Below are 9355 nucleotides of genomic sequence, written 5' to 3'. Positions count from 1 at the left end.
TTTCTTTTTCAGTTTAACTGAAGCATGAAAAAGTAGGGGGTTGGCCAAGATTGGCACAAAGGACTGTTGGCCATCTCATAATGAATAAATGCAACAAATGTGAACCCACTCTTGAGTATTTTTTTTAATCTTCTACTTTGAAACAAACCAAAATAATGTCTTGATTAAATTTAATGAAAATTGTTAGAGAAAAAAATTAGAAGAAATGCTCTTCACACTAGTAGCTGTTCATCTGAATTTTGAGGTTTCATCAAATTGATGTAATATGCATGACGATGTTACACCAAAGTAACATCTTTTGTTCAAAATGAACATGCAGAAGAGAAAGTTTGCCTTGCAAAATCATTATGCATATTTTGTTATTTGCTCTTCTTAACGTCTCACATATATCTATAGAACTGTTATAGAGCTTGGTTGTTTTCTGACAAACGTTTCATTACCCAACTAGGTAACTGATAATGTTACTAAGTTGGGTAATGAAACATTTGCAACGAAACTCAAAGAGCACCAAGGACCCAACAATTCTTACCTATTCTTGAATTTTGTTAAATCGCCTTGAAATACAATCCTTTTCAGTGGAAACAGATTGCTCACATATCCAGATGGTAATTGTTAACACTAGTTCAGTGGTATCACTATATTGAACATTCATCTTACCAGTAAAATAACTGGACTGTAGGTGAACAGTTCTCACAATTTCTAACCGACTGATGATAAAACAAACTGCACATTCTTGCTAAATTAATTAGATGCTATTAGAATTATGAGTGGCTTATTTCTGAGTTGGTTAGGTCCTGACATTTTTTTCAGAGTTGAAAGTGCTATGAAGAAATAGCAGCATTACATATGCTGCATACTCACCTTCTGTCATCTCTTTCACAGGTTTTTAGAATCCTTCAAAAGATGGCAAAATCTGTTTAAATAGTGAAAGGATCTATTCTTGTAAATACGGTAGACTGTGTTTGACTCTAATCCTATATATGCCTACTCAGACACAAAATCTATTAAATTCATTAGGGACCTAAACCAGAAAAATCAGCACAGGTACTCCTCAAGTTGCGACCACAATTGAGATCAAAATTACTGTTGCTAAGTAAAACATTTGTTAAGTGAGTTTGTCCCCTTTAAAGACTTTTCTTGTCACAGTTGTTAAATGAGTCACTGCATTTGTTAAGTTAGTAACACGGTTGTTAAGTGAATCTGGATTTCCCATTGATTTTGCTTGTCAAAAGATCGCAAAAGGTGATCCCGTGATCCCAGGACACTGCAACCGTCATAAATATGAACCACTTGTCAAGCATTGAATTTTGTGACCATGGGGATGCAAGAGTGAAAAACAGTCATAAGTCACTTTTTGAAGTGCCTTGTAACTTTGTAAAGGAACTGTTGTAAGTCGAAGACTCCCCTTATAGGACTTATTTGGGCTATAAGCTACATTGAATTCAATGAGTAGATATGCCTTATGAGTAGATATCCATAGAACTTATTAATCAAGGATTTTTTTTATTATTTTCATTTTTATTTATTTTATTGCCCCCTGGAAACCTATTAAATGTAAGAATTCAACTATGGATATAAGTTGCAACTTTGCTATTCATATTTTGGTAACTAATTTTGGCTGGACTGTCTTGTATGTATGCAATTAAAAATTGATCTCATATCTGATGTCTTTAAATATTTACAATTTAAAAGTCTCTCCCTCCCACTCTCTATAGGATATATGAGCATGATAACAAATTCTTAGTCCTGATGGCAATGCGCTACATATCATCTTGCAGATTTTATGTACAACTTCTACATAAAAAAAAATACTATTACTATTATTCCAGGAAATATTAGCAATTTTTTCCCCAATGAATAGGAATTAAATCCTCCTTCCCCATTAGTTCCAGGCTGTGTATTTCTATAACTGTGCGCATGAGATAACTCATTGCCCTCGGCATAACAATTTGGCATTGCTGTCTCTTCTGTCACTTGGCTTCGCATCAGACTATATACCAGCGAGGAAAGAAATAAATCCTATGCCATTATCCTAATCAGGAGTGGGAGGAAATGGAAGCAAAGGAGAAGGCAACTTGTACTAAGCTAGTGATGCTCAATCTTAAACTAAGGATCTACATTATGCATTAATTGGGAAGCATTATAAAACACAATGTCCTTTCATTTATTTATATCTGCTTTATGCCTCTCTATCCCATTCCACCTTCTACATCCTGCCAGTTCTTTCCATCTGGTTCAAGCCCTTTTCCGCTAGTACCAATTAGAGACCAGAAAAACAAGCTTAGACAGAACTTCATGTATCAGGAAGCAAAATTATAGTAATTGATTTTTATGTCCTTTAGAAGGAAGAATGTTGTCTCCTATCTCTGAGCTACAATTATTCTTTCTCCTTGCTCTCTCAAGCCTTTTGGATTTGCAAAGCTTGGAAGCCAACTGTTGAACTTCTTTTGCTGCTCTGTCTTGAAATGATGCGTGTCTCTCCTATTCGGAAAAAGAAAAATAGGAATTTGTGGTGCAACTTTTTAAAATAGATACAATCAACCAAGCCAACAATTTAAAATGTTAAGGGGCTTTTTCAAAAATTCGATGCTGTGGACAAAGGCCAAATATTTATCAAAAGAGACATATCAGTTTGTGACATCAAAAAAAAAAAAAAAGAAGAAAAATAGATAGGGGTCATGGTATAGATATAGAAGACTGTCATCTGAATTGCTAAGGTCAGACTAGTTTTAATATCTGAAACCTGATGTCAATGGAATAATTTGTTTGATTGTATCTTCTGTTAGAAAACATCTTCAAAATTCCATCTACTTCTGCTATGGGATCTAATGTCACCGAATATTGTGGAAAATAAATCTAGCAGTTGTCTAAGCAGAGAGAGGGAAGGAATGAAAGTACATCGATCAAAAATTCCAGAATTGGTTTCACCTGGAACCTCCTGCTGGTTTCATTTTAGTAGACTGATAGCATGCACTTGCACAGTGTTTAGCCTTCATATATGAGAGTTAAATATGTGGTAATATTGTTAGAGGAAGAGCCCTTCCTCCAATATATCTGTTTGCATCGCTACTTCTAAAGGAGGAAAAATTTAGAAATATAGTCAGTTCAAAGGGGCATCCAGCCAGATCTATGAGATCCAGTAACAAGGCCTGAGGGCTAGAAACCAGTAGACTGAATTCTAGTCTCACCTTTGACACAAAGCCAACTGGGTGACTTTAGGCCAGTCATTGTATGTCAGCCCTGTATACTATGGTTAGCAAGGTAGATGGACACTGGTTAAAGTGATGATGGTTGTTATGTATCTTTAAATGTTTTGGCGGGAAACAAGCACGTTGCTGATTGGTTGAAGCCGCCGGTTAAACAGTATATAAGGAGAGGTTTTTTCCCCAGCCTGGTTGCTGGGTTCACCCTATATTAAAGAGCTGTTGTCACTATCCTGGTCTCCAGCCTCGTTACTTCCTGAACTTAACACTGGCGACGAAGGTGGGATCTCAAGGCTAAGGAGCACCAGAACCGAGCTGAAGCACGGAAGAACCGAACCCAGCAAACCCAGGGCAGAAACGCGGAGATGGCCAGTTACACTCCGCCCGCGCCGTTTGACCCAGCCAGAGAGAAATGGGGAACGTACATGACCCGTTTCGAAAGCTTCCTAGAAGCAAATGAACTGCAAGGAGTTCCAGACAACCGCAAAAGGGCATATTTCTTGAGCCACTGCGGTCCCGAGGTCATCGACATCGCGGAAGCCCTGGCAGAGCCAACGCCGGTACAATCGGTATCGTGGCAAACTCTGCAAACACTGCTAAAGAACCATTTCGCGCCAACGCCGTCCAAATACGTGCGGCGTTTTGAATTTGGAGAGCGCCGACAGCTAGAGGGCGAATCCATCGGCGACTACATGGCCGCCCTGTGGAAAGCCTCCAAAGACTGTGGGTACCGAGACCTGGACGAGGCGCTGCTGGAGCAACTCATCCGTGGGGTCAGAGACATGCGTTTGCGGAGGCGGCTGCTATCGAAAAGCAATCTAACGCTGGCAAACGCCCTGGACGAAGCCAGAGCACATGAAATGTCCACCCAAGCGGCGGAGACCCTGCAACAACCACTCACACCGAAGGCGAGCACAAAATCAACTCCGGTACACCAAGAAGAGGTCCAGACCGAATCCGACGGTGAGGATGAGGAAGGGGTTTGTCGAACCGAGAAACGCGGAAAAGAAGACCGGGACGAATGCGGAAGTTGCGGAGGTCAACACCAGCGTCAACACTGCAAGTTCAAGGACGCTACATGTCGGCGTTGCGAGAAGAAGGGGCACCTAGCTCAAGTCTGTCGAGCTCCCCAACCTTCCCGCCGAAAATTCAAATCGGCCAATCAGAGCGCGGGATCGGCAAGGCGACCCGTGATTGGCTCAAACAAAAAAGGCGCGAACTCGAATCAAACGACTGTGATCATAGGCCGCGCCACAACCCGGGTGGAGAAGAAAATCTTCACCAAGCCCAAAATAGAAGGAGTACGGTGCCGACTCGAAGTGGACACCGGGTCAGCGATCACCATCATGTCCTGGGACACTTTGGCGAAGGCGTTGCCATCAGTCGCGAAGCGCCACCTGCAAACACAACGGCTACGAGTCCACGACTACCAAGGGAATCGCATCCCTGTTCGAGGGACCACCTCTGTCCGAGTCGAGTACGGACCACACAAGAAGACCCTGCCCATCACGATCGTCGAAGGGACCCTGCCCAGTTTGTTGGGACTAGACTGGTTCCGTGCATTGGGCATGGGAGTGACTGGCATCTACAGAAGTGACTGTAACCTAAAAGACACACTCATGAACGAGTTCGAAGATGTCTTCAAGGACTGCCTGGGCAAGTACAAGGGGACCCCTATTTCCTTCAACTTAGACCCCCAGGTAGCCCCCATTAGGTTAAAGGCAAGGAGAGTCCCTTTTGCCCTCAAACCTAAGATTGACAAAGAGATAGATAAGCTCATAAATCAGGGGATTCTGGTGCCAGTCGATCACGCAAAGTGGGAGACACCAATCGTCACCCCAGTAAAACCAGATGGGTCGGTTAGAATCTGCGCTGACTACAAGGCGACGTTAAACAAAGCCTTACAGAAAAGCGCTTACCCGGTTCCCGTGGTGCAACACTTACTGCACTCATTGGGGCAAGGGCAAGTCTTTGCAAAGTTAGACTTGGCTCAAGCCTATCAACAACTGCCCGTAGACGCCAACACAGCCGAAGCCCAAACGATTGTAACTCACAGAGGTGCTTTCAAGTGTACCCGATTACAATTTGGGGTGAGTGTGGCACCGGGGCTGTTCCAAAATTTAATGGAACGACTTCTGCAAGGGCTCCCAGGGGTAGTCCCCTACTTCGATGATGTGTTAATATCAGCCGAAAATTTGGAGGAATTGGGGGAGCGCTTGAGAAAAGTTCTGGGCATTTTCCGGTCAGCCGGACTAAAGGTTAAGGTGAACAAATGCCAGATAGGGGTAGAATCCGTCGAGTTCTTGGGCTACAGAATAGACAAGAAAGGAATTCACCCCACTGAGAGCAAAGTCAAGGCAATAAGAAAGGCTCCAGCGCCCAAAAACAAAGCAGAGCTACAGGCATTCCTGGGGCTAGTGAATTTTTACGCGGTCTTTTTAAAAAAACAAGGCGACCGTTGCTGAGCCGCTGCATAAGCTTCTGGGAAAGAATACTGTTTGGTCTTGGGGAAAGTCGGAAGCTAGGGCTTTGAGCAGTAAAAACCTACTCTCGGCGATAGCCTGATCCAGTATCATAGCTCATTGCCATTATTACTGGTTTGTGATGCCTCCCTTACGGGTGGGGCTGTGCTCAGCCACAGACTTCCAAACGGCACAGAAGCCCCAATAGCCTTCTACTCCAGAACGATGTCCTCGACAGAGAGGAACTATAGCCAGTTGGATAAGGAAGCGCTAGCAATTGTGTCAGGGGTAAAAAAGTTTCATGAATACGTTTTTGGTCGAGACTTTGAAATTGTTACTGACCATAGACCGCTGTTAGGGATACTGGCTGGCGACCGCCCAACACCTGTGGCACTTTCGCCACGATTGACCCGATGGACTATCTTCTTAGCCGCTTATTCCTACAAGCTGCAGCATCGACCGGGAAAAGAAGTGGGGCATGCGGACGCTTTAAGCAGATGCCCACTACCAGGGGCGATCGAAGACCCCACTCCGGGGGCGCCATCCTGCTAATTGACTCTTTGGACTCTGGCCCAGTCACATCTAAGGAGGTGGCTCGGGCATCATACCGGGACATTACTTTGAGGACTGTACTCGGTTGGGTACAAAGAGGGTGGCCCGCTGCGCCGGGCGAGCGTTTTAAGGAATTTGTAAAAAAACGTGGGGAACTCTCGGCTCAAGGGGGGTGCCTGCTGTGGGGCGATCGAGTGGTGATCCCGGAGAAATTGAGGGAAAGGGTATTGGACCTCCTCCACGAGGGTCACCCAGGGATCGTAAGGATGAAGGGGCTAGCAAGAAGCTATGTTTGGTGGCCACTAATGGACTCAGAAATTGCTGAGAGGGTAGGAAAATGCCAGGCTTGCCAAGAGTCCAGACCTCTACCCCCAACGGCCCCAGTCAGGGAATGGGAAAAACCCCAAGGGCCCTGGTCGAGAATCCACATTGATTTTGCTGGCCCTTTCCACGGCCAAACCTTCCTAGTGGTAGTCGACGCTTTCTCTAAATGGTTGGAGATCATTCTCATGAGATCCATGACAGCCGAGGCAGTAATCGCAGCCCTGCGGCATCTATTTGCAACCCACGGGTTGCCCGACACGCTAGTATCCGATAACGGCCCGCAATTCACGGCAACCCAGTTTGAGGAATACTTGGCAGATGAGGGCATCCGACATGCCCTCTCTGCACCTTTCCACCCTGCGTCGAATGGCCTTGCAGAGCGTTCCGTCCGGAGCGCTAAAGAGGCATTGTCCAGACTCAAGCCAGGCGACTGGCAAACAAAGATAGATTTCTTTCTGGCCGTTCAGCATAGAACCCCCAGCACTGCTACCGGCAGAAGCCCAGCCGAATTATTGATGGGACGGAAGCTCCGGTGCCCACTCGACCGGTTAAATCCCCATTACACACCAGAGGGTTACAAGGGGGAACTGGAAAAAACGAGAGAAATGGGCATAGGCGACCGAGTATGGGCCCGCAACTATGGGGACGGCCCAAGTTGGCTAGCAGGGCAAATCGTAAAAGCAACCGGTCCAAAGTCATACGTGGTTGAATTAAAAGACAACCGAGTATGGAGGCGCCACATAGACCAAATCAGAAAAAGAATAGCCGAACAATCCGAGCTCAATGACACAGACCCTGACCACACACTATTTGAACCCACAGCTGACTTTAACCCGGGAGAGGCGCAAGACTTAGCTGAGTTCCCGGAGGTCCAGCGACGCCATCAGGTCCCTTTTGGAAACAGCAGGGACAACTCTGCAAGTAATCCAAGGCCGGATGGCCTAGAAAAAGAACCGGCAAATAATCCAGGGCCGGATGGCCTAGAGAAAGAGCTGGGAGGAACAAACAGCCCCTCCGACCAGCTCAACCCACTCCCAAGGACTGAACCGCGCAGGTCCGAAAGAATCAGGAGACGCCCAGGTTATTTGCGTGACTACGTCGAAAAATAACATGTAAATAATATGTAAATATAGGTAAAGTGTTTTCTGGGAGGGGAGGAGTGTTATGTATCTTTAAATGTTTTGGCGGGAAACAAGCATGTTGCTGATTGGTTGAAGCCGCCGGTTAAACAGTATATAAGGAGAGGTTTTTTCCCCAGCCTGGTTGCTGGGTTCACCCTATATTAAAGAGCTGTTGTCACTATCCTGGTCTCCAGCCTCGTTACTTCCCGAACTTAACAATGGTGCATCATTGGAAGACTTGAAAGACTAGGTTAGGGATAAAATCATCATGGAGAAAGGCTCTGTAATCAGTAAGAGTCTAAAAGACATGAAGTGATTGAAGTCACCAATCAATCAATGGAATAGGTAACTAAAATATCACTTGATATCATCAACATTCTTAACCAGAAGGGTCCTCTCCTAAGGTACAACGAGTCATGTCAACCTATTTCTTTGAACATAAACTATGAAGCTACTAGGCTGCATAAAAGTTTTTGTAGCTGATCCTGAGCATAATTCAGCCCATGTCACAAATGTGCATACAGTTCATCCTAGACTTACAACCATTTGTTTAGTGACTATTCAAAGTTAAAATAGCACTGAAAAAGTGACTTATGATGGTTTTTTTAGACTTACAATCATAGCAGCGCCTCCGTGATCACATGATCAAAATTTGGATGCTTATCAACTTACGTGTAGTTATGACAGTTGTAGTGTCCCGGGGTCATGTTATCACCTTTTGTGACTCTGTGACAAGCAAAGTCACTGGGGAAGCCAGATTCACTTAAAAACCATGTTACAGTAGTGGGTTGCCCCAGGTTCAGTCCGGTTCTTGAAAACCGGTAGTAAAAGAGGGGACAGGCTCCGCCCATCCACCCAAATGTCATCATAGATGATCTGCACATGTGCGATCCTGTTGAGAACCGGTAGTAAAAGTAAGTAGAACCCACCCCTGCCATGTTAGTAGCATTGATTCACTTAATAATTGTGGCAAGAAAGATCATAAAATGAAGCAAAATCCACTTAACTACTGTCTTGTTTAGCAATACAAACTTTGGGCTCAGTTGTAGCCATAAGTTGAGTATTATTTGTATAGATGCCAGGGCACAGAAAACTTCTGCAAGGCAAAATGCACCATCTTTCAGTCTGACCCTCTCCATTTAAAAAGCAACAACTGAACACCATCTTGACATTCTTGTTTTACAAAGCAGATATGTCTTAGCAACCTTTGCAGATAAAAAATTAAGAACTAAAAGTACAGCCTTAGGCTGCTGTCATCTTCATAAGGATAAATTCTCAACTACTGCAAGGTATTGTCCATAAGCCTCAAAAAGCTCACCGTCGCCACTGCTTTAATTCTCTAAAGATGGTAACACATTTTCCAATGAGGGTTTAGCAATATGTCAAGAGGAGAAATGAATACTTTACAGGTCCCCAGCTTATTACTTCCGCAGGTATTTTTCCTTCACATATTCCCACAGGTGGTCCTCAACGTATAACCATAATTGAGCCAGGAATTACAGTTGTAAATCATTAAGTTGAGGCATCATGTAACCAGGTCCATTTTTTTGTGGTGGACAGTAAACAAATCTGTTTTTCCCAATGGGCATTTTTTGCTGGAAATAGGAAGCAAACTTTGGAAACCAGCAAAAAAAACATTACAAAACACAGTGATGAAGGAGAGAGTGGTGGCCATTCTAACTTCAAAAATCAG

General features: G+C 44.3%; 1 pseudogene; it reads left to right on the top strand.

Moving 5' to 3' along the window:
• Positions 1 to 4738: 4738 nt before the first annotated feature.
• LOC131193930 (uncharacterized protein K02A2.6-like) lies at positions 4739 to 6951 on the top strand (annotated as a pseudogene).
• The last annotated feature ends 2404 nt before the right edge of the window (positions 6952 to 9355 follow it).

Source organism: Ahaetulla prasina, chromosome 3 (assembly GCF_028640845.1).
Source record: "Ahaetulla prasina isolate Xishuangbanna chromosome 3, ASM2864084v1, whole genome shotgun sequence".
Lineage (NCBI taxonomy): Eukaryota > Metazoa > Chordata > Lepidosauria > Squamata > Colubridae > Ahaetulla > Ahaetulla prasina.
Note: the sequence above shows the minus strand (reverse complement) of the source record. Positions and strands in the feature narration are given on the sequence as shown.